At 41.5% G+C, this 20,848-nt stretch overlaps 1 protein-coding gene and 1 non-coding gene across 2 annotated transcripts in view; one reads left to right on the top strand and one right to left on the bottom strand.

Annotated features, from left to right (window-relative positions):
- The window catches only part of KIAA1958 (KIAA1958 ortholog), a 183,989-nt gene that overhangs the window by 68,465 nt on the left and 94,676 nt on the right, over positions 1–20,848 (bottom strand). The gene's annotated exons all lie outside the window — the stretch shown is intronic.
- On the top strand, positions 2,434–2,537 carry LOC130026691 (U6 spliceosomal RNA). The gene has a single exon (XR_008792892.1). It is a non-coding gene; the product is annotated as a U6 spliceosomal RNA (small nuclear RNA).

Genomic DNA, 20,848 nt, shown 5'->3' with positions numbered 1-20,848 from the left:
ACACAGTAATCAAAGAGAGCCAAGGATTCTGCCTACTGAGGAGGGCTCTGGAGGTAAAACAATCATTATCATTTGTTAATGGCTCACTGGCAGGTCAGTCAGAACGGAGTATTTGAACAGTGGTTTTCATGAATCTGCTAAAATTCTATGGTTTCAACGCCGGAGAACAAATTCAATCATAATATCCTAAGCAATATCTGATGAATTTAAGGAAACACCACAACAGAAATATTTATAGCGATATTTTGACGAGAAAACATTTTCTCTTTTAAATTTACGTTTAATTTACAGGACTGCACATCTTAATTAGTAAAGATCAAACTGTAAGGGGAAATTTTAAACTAAAAATGCATAATAAAGGAAAAAATACAATGGCATTATTAATCAACTTGAAACAAAAGATGTATGGTACATAAACAAAGGAAAACAGATAAAGCATAAAAATGGAAATGCATAAAATTCAAATAAATTACCTCCTCCTCTTCTGAGTTAAGAAATTAATATTCATTAAATTCTATTCAAGAAGTAATAACCTAATGGATATGGGATGCTAATTTCTCTAAGTGGGTCAGTAGACAATAAAAAACATTTTTTAAAAGTTCATTATAAAATAAAAAAGTATTTTCCTATACAAATTATCTTTCTATTATCCACTTATAAGTACAGGCAAAACAGGGGAAAAGCTCGTTTTTTTAACAGAGAGATGACTACTTTCATTACACTGAATAATAATGTAATAGTAGTAATTATAAAAGTACTGCACAGTAGCACTGTCCTCCCGTGTTCATAGATTTGCTCGAGCGGGCACCGGCAACATCTCACAACAAATTGTGAGACTTGTTGTTACTGTTTTTGGCGTATCAAATATGTCAAGGGTAGCCTGCCAGGCTTTGCAGTGTGGGCAAGATACTCTCAGTAGGGGCTGGAGCAATAGCACGGCGGGTAGGGTGTCTGCCTTGCACGTGGCCGACCCAGGTTCGATTCCCAGCATCCCATATGGTCTCCTGAGCAACGCCAGGAGTGATTCCTGAGTGCAGAGCCAGGAGGAACCCCTGTGCATCACCGGATGTGACCCAAAAAGAAAAATAAATAATAAAAATTAAAAAAAAAAAAGATACTCTCAGTAGCTTGCCGGGCTCTCTTAGAGGGGCAGTGGAATTGAACCCAGGTCGGTTGTGTGCAAGGCCTTACCTGCTGTGCTATCACAGTTAAATGATGCAGGAGAGATGGGACCATTCTTCAAACAGCTATATGTATTTCTATGCATTACAGGACCATTCTCCAAACGGCTGTATGTATTACAGGACCACCCATAATCTATGCATTTTATATAATTATATTCAATCTTTTCCACTTAGGGACTCACCCCAATGGAATTTGAGGCCTAGTGTCCAGGAGTTGCTCTCTGGCAGTATTTGGCGTGGTTGGCGGGGGCGGGGGGTCTCCTACACTATTTTCTATGTTGCTGAAAAGACCATCAGAACTTAAGATACTGGTACTAGAATGACCCACTTTAATGTTACCGCCATTATTAAATAACTGGGTAGCCACAGGTATTCTCTTAAAGCACAGAAGACAGGCCAAAGATTGCAACCCACAAAATAAAGGCCCAAGAGATTTCTGAGCATAATGCAATGGAAGACAATTAAAAGGTTGTGGCCTCTGCTCGGCCAAAGGTCACTGGCAACACAGGGAATGGACAAGAACGTCAGGCCAGCTCCTGCAAGCCTGATCAGAGCGTCCTCAGGAGGCTGAATATTAAGCCACTGTAACTGAGGCCTCCGATGACCCTCACAGTCAACCAGTCCATGGACAGAAGAACCAGAGATGGAAGCCCTTGAGCACGGGAAAGTACTTGCAGAGCTTCCTAAGAGTTTCGTGGGAGGCTAGCAACTTCATTTCCTTTCTTACTTTTTTTTTGGGGGGTCACCCCCGACAATGCACAGGGGTTACTCCTGGCTCTGCACTCAAGAATCACTCCTGGAGGTGCTCAGGGGACCATAAGGGATGCTGGTAAAAGTACAAAAGTGTTAAAAAGCTAGTAACTTGTAACAATTCTTAATGTACTCTATAGACAAAAAAATTTACGTAAATGCACTTATATGTGCTATTTTTAAAGAAATATATACTTATTGGGTTGGAACGATAGCACGGCGGGAAGGGTGTTTGCCTTGCACGCAGCTGACCCAGGTTCGATTCCTCTGCCCTTCTCGGCGAGCCCGGCAAGCTACCGAGAGTATCTCGCCCACACAGCAAAGTCTGACAAGCTGCCCGTGACTTATTCAATATGCCAAAAACAGTAACAAGTCTCACAATTTGTTGTGAGATGTTACTGGTGCCCACTTGAGCAAATCGATGAACAACGGGAGGACAGTGACAGTGATATACTTATATTTATCAGACCAAATTTTAAAGTCAAAAATCACAAAAACTGTGCTCGCTTCGGCAGCACATATACTAAAATTGGAACGATACAGAGATTAGCATGGCCCCTGCGCAAGGATGACACGCAAATTCATGAAGCGTTCCATATTTTTTAAAATGAGTCCTGGTGAAGGGAGAGGTGTTTGATCATTGCATGACCGAGACTTAAACCTGAAAGCTTAGTAACTTTTCCCACAGTGATTCAATAAATAATTATAAGACGAAAAATAAATAAATAAATAAATAAAACTATAAAAAAAAAAAGTAAGGTGGAGTTCATGCCCAATTCATTCAGCTAATCAGTGGCTGAATAAATAGCAGTACTCCTACATTAAAAAAAAAATCACAAAAACAATATTCTCAGAAAAAGGATGAATCTATTATTCTTTAAAAAAGAATTAAGGTGAAAACTGGGTAATTCTTAAGCTATTAAAATATATTTTTCCCCTAGGTCCTCATTAGCAAGATTACTCAATAAGACATATTTCATTCTTATCCTACTCACCAACAACTTGGTATCATCCACTGGCAAAAGTATCTTTGTGAGAATTTGGAGATCAGGATGGAGACTGTAAAATCCCAGCCTGAGTCCAAAACCAAAGGCAATCCCAACCCAGGCAGCTGACATACTGACCTCTCTCACCTGTACACAGATCTGCACATATCCTCATGACCACAGCCCTTTTCAGTTTGGTTTGTTGAGGTTTCTGTCACTAGCACCATGCAACGTGCATCAGGTCATAAACATGTAGTTGGCCCAAGCTTGTGAACACTGAAATGACCAGTGAAACATCTCCAGCACCTTTGGCTTGTAATCTGGGAGTCCTTGGAAAACCTTACCAATCTCTAAAGGGTCATGTATGCAGTGCGTGTCTGGTAACAGTCTATCAGCAGAAATCCGAGGACAAACCCAGTACCCTACAGGTCCAGGGTCCCAAAGGGAAACATTCCCAGCAGCAAAGAGATTTAGAAAGGGAGCTAAACTCAGCTGTAGCATCCTCAGCCCCTGGCAAGATTCTGTATTTAGTTCTAGCCCCTCTGCTATAGTCATTAGTATCACCGCTGGTCCAGGGAACTAGCAGAGACACTTCCATTTCCTGGAGATAGCCCTAAGGTCAGCTTCAGCTCCTTGAGCCAGGGACAGAAGGCATCCAGGAACCTCACAAGAGACACAGCTACCGATGCCACCAGAGGCACATCTGCAGACCTCAGTCTTGGCTACAGATTCTAGAACAACTCTGCGGTATGTTATAGCCATCCTCAGTCATATCCCAGCATCAGCCCTATGCATCCGTGGGCCCACAGAGTAACCAGACAGGAGACCGTCCCAGGAACCAGCAAGTGTCACTACTAACTGCTCGCCTGGCTAGTAGGGCCCCTATCTGGCACCTGATAAGTGAGGATCCTGAAGAAGACCTGTGTCCAAGTACCACCCAGCCCCACAAGGAGGCTGTGGACCACACGAGATCTTATCAGCCGGAGCTGCGGCAAGATGCCCAGCATTCTGACCTCTCCGCAGATCCAGAGACAACCTAACTGCCTCTAGTCTAGCTGACTTCAAGAGGAGCTGATCCCACCAACCAGGAGACAGGAAGTCTTGACTGCTGAAACCAGACTGGAAGGAAAAGAAGAGACAGTACACACAAACCAACACAACACCACACAGATCACAAAGAGTAAAATGTAATATCACCAAAGGAAACTAATAAAGTCACACTAATCAACAACAACATAAAAAGAGAGGCACACCCAGAGTATTTTTTAATAAAATCATTAAAACATTCAATGAGATGCAAGAAAATGCAATGAAATAAAATCCAGAGAAAAAATATGAACAATAAGCGACAATTTAAAAATCATAAAAGGAACCACGTGGAGCTGAAGAACATAATGAAAGAACTGAAACGTTCAATATAGAGCTTCAACAACACACCTGATCATGCAGAAGAAAGAATCAGCAACCTTGGCAGATCATTTGATATTAGTGAAGTGAAAGTAACAAAAGAAAGGTTTAAAAAAAAAGTGAAGAAAAGCATATGTGGATTGTGGGATACTGTCAAGTCGATGAATATTTGTGAGTTGGGGCTTCCACAAGAAAAAAAGGGAAAGGGGAGAGACAGGTTCAATAGCTAAGAAATGACACGGGAGAGCCAAGACAGCGGTGGCAGAAGCAGGTGCCAGGACAGGTGGAGTGGTGCGACTGCTGGAACTCGGAACAGTCGGGTGCGATGGCACAGAAATTCTCCATGATTTGGCGGGCCCAGAAGTCACCCCAAGGCTATAAAAACCTCTGTGGCGGGGGCTGGAGCGATAGCACAGCGGGTAGGGCATTTGCCTTGCATGCGGCCGACCCGGGTTCGATTCCCAGCATCCCATATGGTCCCCTGAGCACCGCCAGGAGTGATTTCTGAGTGCATGAGCCAGGAGTAACCCCAGGTGTGATCCAAAAAAATAAAAATAAAAAAAATAAAAAAACCTCTGTGGCTGTCCACATCATGGCTTAGGGCATGAGCCATGGAACTGCTGGGAGATCCCAAGGACCCACCAAGAGCGGCCAGCTTGGGTGGCTGAGCGGCTTCAGAAACTTGAGGTTGGCCGGGTGTTCACTCTGGGCCCAAAACTAAAAAACCGCCACTGCTCCTGTGACTCAGCCGCTGGAGGGGCAGCCCTGCTGCCATTTCTTCCCTGGACCAGTCTGCGTTGCCCGCAGCATATTATGGAGGAAAAACTCCCTAAGTGCTAACTGTCTGGAGACCCAGGAGGCGGGCATGTGCCCCCCAGTCAGGCCCTGCTGGACTGGAAGCTACAGCTTGCCCAGAGTGTGAACAGTGGGCAGCCCTGGCCTCAGTTCTGGTCCCTGCCTGGGCCACTGCTGCTGTCGCCACTGAGGTCCAGGGAGCAAGGTGCCACCGGCAGGTCAACCTGGACCCGCTGGGCAAGTGCATCAGCAGCCTGATGGTGCCTTCAGACGTCCTGATATCCCCAAATCAACACTGTGTCTCTGGCCAGCCTCCAACAACTCAGGCCCAAGTTTCCCAAGAAATTAAAATGCCAAAGTATAGGTATGTGCTACCAGGATCTCACCATTCTACAAAGAAGTGATCATCCATGTCAAGAGAGGGGTTTGGCAGGGTGATACCATTTCACCGAAACTCTTCAGTGCCACCCTCGAGAACGTATTGCAATGACTGGAATGGGAAGGAATGGGAGAGAAGATAGATGGTCGGCAACTACACCACCTCTGCTTCGCTGATGACATTGTTCTAATAACACCAAACATTAGCCAAGCGGCACAAATGCTGGCCGACTTCGACCGTGTGGAAAGATCGGACTACAGCTGAATCTCATAAAGACAATGTTTATGAGATACAGTCTCGTTCCTGATGTTCCATTCGCTCTCAATGGAACGAACATCTCCGAATTCAACAGTTATGTGTACGTAGGTCGAGAAGTCAAAATGACGAATGACCTGGCACCTGAGTTACACAGGAAGAAGAGAGCGGCTTAGAACGCCTTCAAGAACTTCAAAGAAATAGCTAAGTAGATGAAGAACCTCTGGCTCCAGGCACATCTCTTTGATTCCACTGTTCTTCCTGCATTAACATACGACTCAGAGACCTGGGCCCTACGAAAACAGGATGAGAACACTATTCGGGTCTCCCAAAGAGGAATTGAAAGAGCTATGCTTGGAGTATCACGCTTCACTCAAATGAGAGAAAGAATCTGGAGTTCCTACCTCCGTCGATGGTCAAGAATCAGGAACGCTGTCTCATTTGCCAAGGCATCGAAAATCAGATGGGCTGGACATGTAATGAGATTTGGAGATGACCACTGGACTGGAGCCGTTACCGACTGGATTCCACGGGACATCAAAAGACCGCGTGGCCGCCCACCTACAAGATGGTCAGACTTCTTCGTCAAGACCCTGAATGATCGGTTTGAGGCTTTTCATGTTCCTATAATAAGCAGACGCCATTGGGCTACACTAGCACGTGACAGGGACGAATGAAGACGTTACTGGCGCCCGTTCGAGCAAATCAATGTAACGGGATGTCAAGTAATCAAGTGATAGGTATGTGCAAGTCACACCCACAAACTACCTCCACTCAGCTAAAAAAGCTCAATTATTGGTCTTGCTTCAGAGACTCATAAATAAATCTCCAAAGAGGTTAAAAGCCACAGTTAATCTCAGATCCGCACAAGGCTGAACAGATGGGGGTAGATCGAGGGTGGCAGGTCTGCCTCATGCCTGCCCCGACAGAGACCCCAGGAGCCACTTGCGTCCACAATCAAAAATCGCTGCCATGCCCCTGGCCAGACTCCACTATCTGGGTACAGACCTCACTGAGATATTCATCTGCTGAAAACTGGGTATATGGGTTTTGTGACTGAAATCGCCAGCTTTCTCAGAGTTGGGATGGACTATCTCTACTCAACTCCCGTACCTCTGGAGGCCCTGGCAGTCACAGCCACACCCCAAAGCTGCCACCCAGTTTTTTTTAAAGCTACTCCAGCTGTGCCTTCCTGATAAAACTCTGAACCCCTCAACAAATGCAATAACTTCTTAATATCTGTATTGCAAACCATAATTCACAAATGGGTAAAGGGAGGGGGAGAGGGGGAAAGAGGGAGGGAAGGAAGATGGGGGGGGGAGAGAGAGAGAGAGAGAGAGAGAGAAGAAAGAAAGGTGCTTTTCATAGAGGCAGGCCGGGGGCATGGTACCTGGTAGGACGGAAACTGGGGACATTGGTGGTGGAGAATGTAAACTGGCGGAGGGATGGGTGTTGGAATATTATATGACTGAAACCCAATCATGAACAACTTTGTGACAGTCTATCTTAATAGTGACTCAACCGATCAATCAATCAATAAATAGGGGGGAGAATAGTTGAGAATTTCTGAAGACTTTGGAAGAAATATGACCATCCAGGCACAAGAAGCTCAGAGGACACCAAGGAAGAGCAACTGAAAGATTATTCCCCTAACCATCACAAAATGCTAAAAGCCAAAGATAAAGGGACCAGAGAGGTAGTACAAGGGTTAAGCGACTGACCCTTTTGAACTGACGGTTCAATTCTTGGCACCATACATGATCTCTGAATACTGCCAGGAGTGACAGCTAGGTACAGAGACAGGAGTCCTTGAGTATAACTATGTGTGACCCAAAACTATCCCGCTGCCAAAAAAAAAAAAAAAGTCAAAGGGAAAGAGAAAACGAGAGCAGTGAGAAAAACAATTACCAAGCACCCACGTGAAGCCGACAGGAATCACATGAGCAGTAGTAAGGGCTGATGACACAGTCCGTCAGCAGCCCAGGTGGCAGTCAATGTGTCATTCTGCTGAAACCACAGAGGGCTGTGAGCTGAGGGACACGTGCCAAGAAGGCGAGGCAGTGGGAAGCAGAGCTGAACCCAGAGGATTAACAAAACCTTTGGTAGTTTTGTGTCAGTCAGGGGCTCCCTATGCCCCCCACCCCCCCCCCCCCACACACACACAGCCTGACACTTGTCTTTGGGGGCCGGCTGACTAGCAGCTAGCTCGCCACCCACTCTAATGGGAATCTGCCAATCATACATCCCACCTACTTTTTACTCGAGAAAAGGCCCCGGGGAAGCTGACTACGGAACAGCTGGCTGCTCTGTGTTCTCAGATGTGAAGACGAGGCCATGGAAGAAAAGCATTAAAGAAGCATTAAAGTGAAGGATGAAGAGACAGGAACGGAAAAAAATGGAGAAGGTAATTCAAGAACAGAAAGTAGAGACTGGAGAGATTACTCTAGCATCCTTGCAAAAGGAACAAGTACTAAAGAAAAACTTTTGAAAATTCCTATTAGAGAACAAGAATATTCAGCATTTTAAAGATTTCAGCTATTTCTCACCCATCCACTCTTGGAAAATTACTTGATGGGTCCCAGAAAAATGGGAGAACAAGAAAGGGGAACATAAAACCTAGGGAACCGAGGCAGAAAGACAGCTCATAGAGTTGGAGTACACATATAGAAACATGAGACTAGCACTGCATAATCCCAAGCATTGCTGGAAGTGCCCCCCCACCACCCCTCAAAATAATCCTAGGGAGAAGTGGGTACAATTCAAGGGAAACTTTAATATTGGGGGGTTGCCTCCTATTTGTAGTAAACCAAATAGTCCAAATTGCAGCAGGAAAATGGAGGTCCTCAAACTGGGATTTTGGAGGAAGCACACAGACAATTTAAGGGCAAATTGCTCTTCTGTCACAAAATGCTACCATTCTTTGTTTTTCTTTCTTTTTGGATTTTTAGATCACACCTGGTGATGCTCAGCGGTTACTCCTGGCTCTGCACACAGGATTTATTCATGGTGGTGCTCTATGGGATACCAGGGATCAAACCCAGGTTGGCAAGGCAAATGCCCTATCTGCCATACTGTTGCTACAGCCCCATTCTTTGTTTCTGTATACCCCGAAAAACAGTGAGGCCATCTAGTGTTTATCTTTTACTTTCTGACTCACTTCACTTAGCATTGTACTCTCCAAATCATTTGGAGTTTTAACAAACTGTAAAATTTCATCTTTTCACATAGTTGAGTAGTATTCCACTTTGTAGATACACCACAATGTCTCTGCCCACTCTTGTGGGGTGCTGTCTTGCCAGATTTTGGCTTTTGTAAATAGTGTTGCAATGAACATAGGTGTACTGTGTCTCTTAGGATTAATGTTTTTGTGTTCTCGCGGTAGATGAAAACAAATCCCGAGACATGACTGACACAACTGAGAAGTTGTGATGAGGGTACAGAGGGGGAAGAGACTGGACTAATGATTTTGAAATAGTGGTAGAAGAATAGGTATAGTAGTTCTGCAACTACAAAGGAACAATACAAACACAATTTTTAGAAAACACACACACACACACACATCACCACCAAACAGAAACTACAGAATAGTACCTTATTTCATTTAAGATATACTTCACATTTTCATCACTTCTAAAATTAACCTTATAAATCCTAGGAATATTTGTCAAATTGGTAGCCTGCTTCTTCTTTTCATGTGAAATATAAAGTAATGGTACATTTTACACTCAATGACATTTCAATGCAATGAAATAGAGTATTAAAATTAAGGAAAATTTACTAACATTATCTCTGTACCAAGACTTTAAAAAAATCCTTCACATGGATAAATTATTTGTGAAATAATCTTCACAAACAGTGACTTTTTAGTGCCCCAGAATTCGTGAAATCCTCAGGATGTCAAATAATATTTATTTAGAACACAAATAGCTATGAACAAAATTTTATTTCTTAAATAATGTAACTGGTGCTACTGGTTTTGAATGCTTAGTGCCAACCTAAGGATAAAGCTGAAATAACTTAATGAAGGCCACAGAAGAGAATGAAAATATTGAAGAACAAGATAAGGGTACAAGACACCAGTGGAAGAGGGACAGAAACACGAATGTCTTGACTTTTGCGCATTCTTATTCTCTCCTTCATTATTTTTATTTACTTCATTAATAACCAGTATATTCCATCCCTCTCGGAGAGCCTGGCAAGCTACTGAGTATCCTACCCACGAGGCAGAGCCTGGCAAGCTCCCCGTGGCGTATTCGATATGCCAAAAACAACAGTAACACCAAGTCTCACAACAGAGACGTTACTGGTGCCTGCTTGAGCAAATTGATGAACAACGGGAGGATAGTGCTACAATGCTATAATAGCATAAAAATATTGGGCGAGAGAGGAGAGGTCCAGAGCAGATAGGAAATTTGCCTTACACACAGTCCATCTGGATATGATCCCCAGCATCCCATATGAGCAATGCCAGGAGTAGTTCCTGAGTGCAGAGCAAAAGTAGCCCCTTGAACATCATCGGGTATGGCACAAAAACAAAACAGAGCAAAACAAAGCAACAGATGAAGGGCAGGAGAGAAGTAATAGAGAGGTAAGCAAGGCATTTGCTTTGCACATGGCCAACTCCAGTACCTCCAGTGGTCACTCCTGAATAAAGAACTAGGAATAGTTCTGAGCACCATAGAGAGTGGCTCCCAAGCCAAAATAACAAATAAATAAAATATTTGAAGAGTAATGGAAATGAGTCATTTTTTTTGTTCAGAATAAGAAGTCTGTAGATATTCTAATGCTGATAAATCACAAATAGATGTTCGAGTAATTTAATTAGAATTTTGGAAGAGCTGAAAATAGAAAGGCTGAGACATTTCCTTAAGAGCTGGATTAATCAGGTGGTATGAGCTGAGGTAAATGTTATTTTTCCGCAATATTATTTTTTGCCATGTTTTGTACATGTATTATGTTGACAAACAGAAAACCGAAAAAGGCAATAAACATTATTATTTTTGTCTGAGAGAGAAATCAAACACTTTTCAGGCAGTACTGAAGAATCAACTGTAATGAAACCTACTAAGGCACATCAACTATGGAATCAGTTTTACTTGACTGCAATCTAATCACTCTTCTTATCTATAATAAGGCTTATAATCATGTATCATTTTTGGCATGTTTTACATAAATACTTCTTCAGGGTTTAATACACTCTTGGAACCACAAGTCATTAGTTACATAAATGAGACTGAGACTGAAAGAGAAGTGAAATTTCTACGTTGGGTCTAAATGCAGAGGATCAGCTGTTCTCTCTGCACATCCCTACTGAGACCCAGAACAGCCTGGCTGCTCAATTAGGGATGGAAGTGGAGGTCGCTACTCGGAAACCAGAAACAAAGGGGACATCTGAATTCACAGGGCACTGCTTGCCACTACTCATCCAGCGCTCTGACACGGGCTTGTCAGTCCTGGAGTTGTACTTTATTCCATTTTCTTGGACTGTAAGGAATGCATACTGAGACAGGCTTGTAACTGCGTATCTCCTTGATTCAGTTAAAAAACAAAAGTTAAAAAAAAAAGAAATTCAGGTCACTGGCTTCAATTCTAAATCAGTTCTTAGCTTCATGGTTTCATCAGATCTAAATTTACTGGAAACAAACAAACAGAACAAACAAACCTCCAAGGTGTATAGCTATTTGCTATTTTACATTGGTGTACATTTTACATATATAGAGTCTCAATCATATATAAATTAACTTTAAATATTCTAAATAGAAACGTTATTGGCATAACTGGAATACACCTTTATTTTGAAGATATAAAAAACCATTTGGAAGATTTTCTTGTGAAATATGAAGATAAACAACACTAATATTGGATGTGTAAGCGATAGAGAAAAAACTGATAATGTCTAAAAATGATGTGCCTGTACAACAAAAAAACTTGACGTTCTACTTTTGCCTTTCAGAAAGCCAATGAATTATACTACTTCTAATTCTTAAAGACAGACCACTAATTGACTGCAAAGATAAGCAATCTAAGAATTCTAATATAGTTAGGCTCATGCTATTTTTAGCTTAGAAAGAGTTTCAAACAATTATGATGTGGAATGCGTTGCCTGTAGCCTCTGCACTTTTAATTTCCAGCTAGGAAAGACTTGGCTTTCATTTATCATAGTGAATTAATTATTCATTTAACCACTTTAGCCATACATCATTCTAGAAATAGTGTTAATAAACGCGTTATCTAAAGGCAACCAATTTAGTCTTACAAAACCATCCACAGTTGTACACCAAGTTGTTTCAGTAAATATTTTAATAGCTAAAAAATACTGAGGAGCTGGAGCAACAGTACAGTGGAAAGGGTGCTTGCCTTGTGTGCAGCTGACTCAGGGTTGACCCCCAGCACTCCATATGGTCCCCCAAGCTCTGCCAGAAGTGATACCTTAGCACAGAGCTAGGAGTCAGTACCACTGGGAGCGACACAAAAACCAAAATATAACTATTTTAATATTGAGGCTGACCCTGGAGCTTTCTCAGAGTGTAAGTAGTCAGCTTCACGACTAATCTAAAGACATGCCAAGCCAAATAATCATCCCAGTTCCATAGCTCCTCGAGCACACGGTCACATGTGTGGCCACATGACACCTTCAAATTCCACAATACGGACAACCCAGCTGGAGCACAGCAAATTAGGTGGGAAAGTAGTATAGAAGCCCACCAAGCTCAATAACTGAAAACAGTAACAAAGAAGGCTCAAATAGCAATAAATATTTCAGTATTCCCTCAATGACTTTAATGACCCATAGTGAAATATAACAATTTCACTTTTTTCTGAAATGTTTTTTGGTAGTTCCATTTGTCACATCGTAAAAAGCAATACAAACTTAGTAAATTATTCTGTGCCTGCTAAGGGAGAAGGTGGGAAGCTGGGACAATGGCGGAAAGAAGATTACACTGGTGGTAGGATTGGTGTTGGAACACTGGATGCCTGAAACAACTGTATTACCGACAGCTCTGTAAATCAGGGTTTAAATAAAATTAGATTTAAAAATATTGGGGCTATTATGAGAACACAAGATTTGGGGTATCTCAGAATATGCACTTTGAGACAGGAACTATACCAATTTTGCCCTGAATTTTTCCTATTTTTCTGTATTCACAGCTCCTAGCCAGCACTCGCCAACTAAGTCTTCCAACAGATAGTTGTTGAATGAATGGTCATGGCATGCTTCAGAATTCTTAACACTGTTTTATCCTGCACACAGAGGATTGTAACTTCACTGCAGATATTCTGTACCCTAAAGTTTTTTTGGTGTTTACAGAGCAGTCCCCTTGGGCATGAATTATGGGGGTGGGCAAGAGTCACTCGGGAGGTTCTCTAAGTTTGTACATCCTAACTCCTAAAGCATTTGCCTCTACTTTCTCCTCCTCGATGTCTTTATTGTTGCCTCATCTGAGAACTTATTGCCCTCTCCTCTCTGAGTTACTATAAGGCTCTATAGCATAGCACTTGGGTCTCAGTTCTATTTCCCCAAGGACCTCAGCGCGATGTTACAAGATAATAAACAGTGTCCTTCTGCCTACGTGTAGGTCATTTGTGATATCATATGCACAGCCTTTCACAGGTGACTCTGGCCCACCTTTTGAGCAGAAGCTCTGCTGGGACCCTTTGAAATCTGTAGATGGGGAACAGTGAGATCTTTGTTTCATTAAATAATCTGCATATGCTCATATTCTAACATTAATCTGAAATACTCTTCCTGTGCCCCATAAGGCTGGGTCAACCATACTCAGGTACATTATGCATTTTATCTGAATCTTTTGATACAGTGAACTGCAGTTGTTGGTTTTTCTCCTTCTCTGTACTTCTTCTATACTACATCCCAGACCCCTAAAAAAGATTTTGTATAACAGAGGGAAAAAAAATCCATAAATACAAACACATAACACATAAAGCCCAAAATACTGAAAAGGCATTTGAGTAGTAGCCAACATATATAAAAAGCTCATGTAACTGAAGAACAAAACAAACCCAACATGATTAAAAAAATAAACAGAAGATCTGAACAGATGCTTTGGAAAAAGCACACATATGCAGAGTGAACTTACACCTGGAAAAAAAAATACTCCACTTCACTTATTAGGGAAATACAAGTCAAAACCACAAGGAGGCAGCACCTCTCTCTGAGAGAATGGTGCATAAAAGAAAGAGCTGAGAACCATACAGAGAGTGAAGGGGTTAAGGAATTCGCCTTACATGTGACAGACCCAGTTCAAGGTGCACTCAAGGGTCACCCTGAGCAATGCCAGAAGTGACCCTTGAATACACAGCAGGATGTGGCCCCAAACCGCAATGGAAATGGGGAAGGGAAGGAGGAGAGAAGAGTGTTATTGATGTTGTGGGGAATTAACTCTGACAAACATATGCGGTGGGGTGTGAGGTGCTGAATCCTCTAAAGAAAATGCCATGGAGGTACCCTAAAAAACATGGTTCCCCAGCACTGCTGGAGCGATTCCCAAGCATCTAACAGGGTGTGCCCAAACAAAACGAACAAACCACACCCCGCCTCTCTCCCCAATAGGAGTATTATGAGACCCAGCAATACCACTCTTAGGTACTTATCTGAAGAATATGAAAACACGGGGCCAAGGAGATGGTTCAGAGGGCCAATACACATACAGCTATAAAAGCTGAAACTGTGTCTCTTGGTGGCAGTGGGGGAGACAGATGTCACCTGCAGTGAAAGACAATTATCAAATAGTTTCTCTCATATGTGAAAATAAACAACCAAAACAAATTAGTGAGTAAATCATAACAAAAATAATTACTGACTGAAAAATCACGGCTGCCCAATGGGGGTGGAGAGGTAAGGGCAGGGGGTCAAAAGGGAAGGGTAGGAGTGTGGGTTGAGAGGGAAGGGTAAGGGGTCAAGCTGACCACCAGCACAGTGCCAAAACTTTGGTGGTGGACATACCAAGGCTTATATGCACTGAGAGGTGTGCAGCTGTGCTTCTAAAAGAGATATAATATTGAATACTAATCACAACCTATTAAAAAACTTTAAAGTAATGGGGACGTTACTGGGCCCGCTCGAGCAAATCGATGGACAATGGGAGGACAGTGACAGTGACAGTTTAGTTTAAAATTTTTGGCTTTGCTTTATCAATTTACTAGCGAAGCACCAAAATTATTTCTCATGACAGAATTCAATCACAATCATGGAGGATAAGATATTGTCGAAAGTCATGTTTGAATTCTGTTACTAAACTTGTAGATCTTGGGGCTGGAGCGGTAGCACAATGGGTAGGGCGTTTGCCTTGCACACAGCAGACCTGGATTCGATTCCCAGCATCCCATATGGTCCCCCGAGCACCACCAGGAGTAATTCCTGAGTGCAGAACCAGGAGTAACCCCTGAGCATTGCTGGGTGTGACCCAAAAAGAAAAAAAAAATCTAGATCTTAAATCCTTTGTCAATAAACAAGTAAAATGGAGGACAATATATCAGTTAAAAGTTGGCTTCCTTGCAGTTAACTTCAGTAATCATAATTATAAAGCTGTGATTCCCTTTCATAAATATTTCACATTCTATTTCATGATCTCCATTTAAAGGTAACCAGATTTTAAAATAGAGTAAAGTACACAAAGTACTAATGTATGTTTATCATGAACCAGAGAGCTTCACATGAATTAAATCCATACTTCAGTCTCATAGCATAGAAAAACCATTATTTTTGTCTTACAGATGAGGAAACTAAGCCAGAGGGTGCTGGACAATTGGTAAGAATCTCCAAGTGGCTGGCAAAGCTGGAATCTGATTCCAACCACGTGTTCAGATTCCCAGTAACTGTGCTTAAGTTGTCTCTTGTATGATACAAATGTTCCTGCCACTCAGGTTTCAATGAATGTTTCTATTATTGTCATATTGGTCACACAGTTTTTTCAAGTGTTGGGCCAGAAAGGATGTGGCTGCTGCACATGCCTCTCATCTGTGAGGCCCTGGGTTCAATCTTGGATACTGCTATTCATTTTTAAAATGTCACAGACGCTTTCCAGGAATCCTGTACCCAGATTCCATCCTGTTTCCTCCCTCAAGGCAGCCACCATCACTTTCTGTTGTGTCTCCTTCAAGCCCATGTTTCAGAATTAATGACATGCATTCAACTGCCATGTCTAACATAGACATAGAATACATAATAGCTCTATGGTTTAAAAAAATGTGTGTTACTCTAAGTATTGCCATGCAACATGTTTCCAAGATTTATCTACACTAATAAGTGCAGATCTGGGTGATGCATACATTCTATTGACAAATGTAGCACAATTTACTACTCCACTAAATACACTGTAATTGTGAACTAATTTTTTTCCCCATTGTTATCAAAAATTTGTAAGGTACATTTTTTTTGAGAATGACTATATTTAATCAAACACTGTCCCTCTTCTACTCCTCATGCACTGAAAGTAAGATCTTATTGATAACAAAATCTAAAAACAAGCTCTAAAAACAAAGATCTAAAATCAAACATCTGCTGATAATAAATCATGAAGAAATTTGTTTTAAAATGGACCTCACATTTAGTTATGCAACTCAACACTGGGTTGCAATCCTCAGTTTTAGAAGCTCAGAGTGCAAACAAACTACTTGAAGATCTTAAAATATAGATTCTGATTTTGTGATTCTGGGGTGGAGCCTGTGATCGTGTACTTCAAATAAGATCTCAAATGATAATGCTGATAATGGACCAGAAATCCTATTTTAATATGTGTATTTCAACCACAAAATCAGAATCCACTTTAGATCTTAGGAGCACCGCAGCACAATCCAATGATGATAATGAAAATGAAAACAGTATCGGTTGGAACTTTTGTTGAATGGTTACCATAATTCAGGTACTTTTCTGAGTGCTTCAGCTATAGTCCTATATCTGGTCCTCAAATAACAAAGGCAGGCTTTGTTATCCTTATTTTAACAAATGAGGAAAATGAGGAGCTGAGTAACAAAGTAATTCAGTTCAGATCACATGACCCAGCAGGGGGCAGGCTGGAAATCAATCAAGACATGTCTGATTCTAAACAAAGGGGCCGGTTCTGCCCCCTCAATACACATCACTGCTGGCCACATCAATCCTCAGACAAGCACCCCTTTATGATAAGGAGGAAAATGATGGTATAAATTCAGCCTGTTTCTTTTTACTGTGCTCTATCTTTCAGAATTTATGGCTCAGGTCTTTCTTCAGAAAGGTTAAAGAAAGGAGGAAAGGGGGTAGCTAAGAAAACAAACAGAGGAATGTATTTCTGTTTCAGATAAAATGAGTGCCAGTGTGTGCATGTATACATTACATATGAATATACATACAGATAAACGTTTAACACAGCGGTAGGGCATCTGCCTTGCGTGCAGTCGGCCCGGCCGAGCCAGGTTCGATTCCTCCGCCCCTCTCGGAGAGCCCGGCAAGCTACTGAGAGGATCTCGCCCGCACGGCAGAGCCTGCCAAGCTACCCGTGGTGTATTCGATGTGCCAAACACAGTAACAACAAGTCTCACAATGAAGATGTTACTGGGCCCGCTTGAGGAAATCGATGAACAACGGGAGGACAGTGCTACAGTGCTAACCTTTTTAAGAACAGTACTAGAGTATATCCTGTCTTTGAATGACATACATAATAAGCAATACTTCCAATCTGCCTACATTAAAATTTAAAAACACAACAAAAAAATAAATGCTGGAAACCCCCCCCCACACACACACATACACATACACACACACACAACATATAAATAACAGTAAGGGACCTTTACTACATGAAAGAGATTTGCTGCTGCTTCGAAGATGAAAACCTAGAATATTCTGGGGAACTTTCCCACCTGAGCCCCACACTTTCGGCTGTGTGACATGTAGGACTGATCCTTAGTTTCCAGGCAGCGGATCTGATGTGTCAGTAACTGAGTCAGGGCTTGGTAGGAGTACTGCAGGCACAAGGTGCTTCCTATGACTTGACACAAAGTCCAGTGGCACCCAGCACCCATGCCACAGGCCAGGGAGAAATGAAGTACCTAAAGAAGCTACTGCAGAACAAATTAAAATAAGAAAACGCAAGAAGGAAACCAGAGACTGTTGGGGCCCTGGACAAAAAGCTCATTAGAGTATCTGTCTTGAACTAGAAATAACTCTTTCTTTTAAATTTATTCTAACTTGGGTTTTCTGTTTCTGACAAGAGAAGCCATTGTTCATATGTCAACACATACCAAATAACTGGCATATATAACTGTAAAAGCTCACTAAACTCAACTTTATGCATAGTTTTTCAAAAAGAATTTCTAATATGTCTTTTTCTCTGAATTCATTTTACAAAAATTATAACCAACACTAAAAATCACAAGAGAAACAGTCGAAGGTTATCTGGGCCTCGGTGACAGTTCAACAGGCTGATGCGTGCACTCTGCACGCAGGGGCTCTGGTCCTTATTCCTAGCACCTCACAGTCCCCAAGCCCAGAGCCATGAATAGCTCCTGAGCACTGCTGGGGGTGGCCCCAAAACAGAACAAACAAAAAAAGGTATTGACAAAAGCCAAGAAAATCAAGAAACAGATTGAATTAAAAACAAAATAAAGTAAAAGTAAAGGCCCTCCCGTTGATCGTCGATTTGCTCGAGCGGGCCCAGTAACGTCTCCATTGGAGACTTTGTTGTTACTGTGTCTGGCATATCGAATACTCTCGGTAGCTTGCCGGGCTCTCCGAGAGGGGCGGAGGAATCGAACTCGGGTCGGCCATGTTGGCTGCGTGCAAGGCAGACGCCCTACCGCTATCGCTCCAGCCCTGCAACAAAAATGTGGTCTATAAATCAAGTCCATGGAGAATGAAAATCATTCAATAAATGATGACTGGAACATTTGACTACCTGACAAAAATAATGAAAGAGGTTCCAAGCCAAAATACGTTCCAATGGTAGAGTTAAATATTAAGTATACCAAGTGGGGGATGTGGGGAGGCACCTCCTATGATTCCCTGAGTTCACCAAGAGTGATCCCTGAGCACAGAGTGGGAAGTAAACCCTGAACACCACCAGGTGTTGCCTTAAATGAAACAAAGTCTCAGGGGGAAAGCACAACTAATTACCTGATTTAAGGTATAGGGAGGATAATCTAAGGAAAATACCAAGGCAAAAAAGTGAGAACTAACTAGATGGAGAGAGAAATAATGAAACTTTTTCATGCAGATTAGAAAAAACTCCGTATCTCAAAAAATGCTATCAACAGAATTAAAGGTTTACAGGAAAGAGGGATATGTATTTCCATTATATATGACAGTCTATGATTAATATTACTAGAATGTAAGCAACACATGAATCTTACAGAAAAAGACAAATGTGTATAGCTTAACAAAAACATGCACACTATAAATCTGATAAAGCAATAGCTGACTGCCTGCAACCAAAAAACTTCAAGCTGATTAACAAAGGGATTTCTTTTCTTTGCAAAATCATAAAGGAAGCTATGTGTGGAGAGCCCGGCAAGCTACCGAGAGTATCTCGCCCTCACGGCAGAGCCTGGCAAGCCACCCGTGATGTATTCGATATGCCAGACACAGTAACAACAAAGTCTCCAATGGCGATGTTACTGGGCCCGCTCGAGTATTTAAGAAATAAACAAATTTAAAAAAACAACTTATGGTACAACACTTAAATTTATGACAAATGCCCAAATTTACAGAAACAAACAAAAAAACCCTTAAATGTTAATGGTATCTAAACCTCAGAAGGCAGTCAATAATTCTCTCAATAATGTATATTCTCTTTACTCACTACTATTTGCTAAGACTTAAGTTAAAAACTGTGACAGGCCTAATATGAAATTAATCACCTTACCTATACCTTGATTAACATTTTATAACTGTGTGAGTTTATTTCTGAACAAAAATAAGAGTGGCTAGGGATGCCTTGTGTGCATGAGAACTAGAGCAGAGGCACAAAGAAGGGAAGAAGGGAGGGAGGTAGAGAGAAGAAAGGGAAAGAAGAGGGGAAGGACAGGAGGCGGAAAGCACGGAAGGAAGGAAGGGAGAAAAGGAGGAAGAGATGAACAGAGGAAAGAAGGGCCGAACGAAAATAAAGATGACTTTTTTTCCCAACCGGGAGAATAAATTTTCAACAGCTTCAGTAAAACCAAACAAAATGGAACAATTTTGTATTTATGGGTGAGTCATTTATCAAATTTTCATTTAAAAATATTATTTAAAGATGAACAATATTTCTATAACAATTTAATAGGAACTCAAAGCTTACATGATATTTTAAAAGTACATGATTGCTCTTCAAGCTATATCTCTTTGAACCTTTCTTGTTTAGAATGATACATATTAACTGTGTACAGTTCATTTGTGGATACTTTCAGATCTCATTCAGTTTGATGGGATAGATTCTAAATTGAAAAAAAGAAAATTTGGTCTATACTCAAGACTACTAAAAACAAATATGCAAAAGTCAAATGGAATGAAAAATTTCAGAGCACAGAATCTACCTTGGGCTCCTTGTAACGAAGATAAATTATATGTCAACTTTGTGAATCACTCACCAAATGTCAGTCAGATCTTACTTTGTTCCGTCCATATTCTCAGTCTATAAAGCTAACAGCTTAGCCATAAGCTGTTGTTGAGACTAAAAACACTGAATGGGACAAGTTAAAATCCTTAGAAAATTCCTACTACCTACTCATCTTAGTTCTTTCTTGAAGGCTCAACTGTAAACCAAATCAACCCTCCTTTTGAGTAAGGCCAAATCACGGTTTGTGCCTATATACGTTATGTGCTGTACTTTGTCTATATCTGCTTCTGTATCTAACACAAGAAGTACAACTTCACTAAGAAAGGTATCTAAGAAAATGTATAATATATTCAACAAAGAGATTCAAGAGATTTTTAAATAGCTTGAATGCATTCTCTGTCTCCCAGCCCTATTTATTTTTAGAGAATTCAAATCAAAATCACAATGAAATACTACTTCACACACTCCGCAGAATAGCTACATGGTTTTTGTGTGGAAAATAACACTAGTGGGCACAAAAAACCGTATTTCAAACATTTTACTTACATTGCTGGTGACATTGTA

Source organism: Sorex fumeus, unplaced genomic scaffold (genome assembly GCF_029834395.1).
Source record: "Sorex fumeus unplaced genomic scaffold, SorFum_2.1 ptg000034l, whole genome shotgun sequence".
NCBI classification, from domain to species: domain Eukaryota; kingdom Metazoa; phylum Chordata; class Mammalia; order Eulipotyphla; family Soricidae; genus Sorex; species Sorex fumeus.
This window is presented reverse-complemented; position numbering and strand designations above follow the sequence as displayed.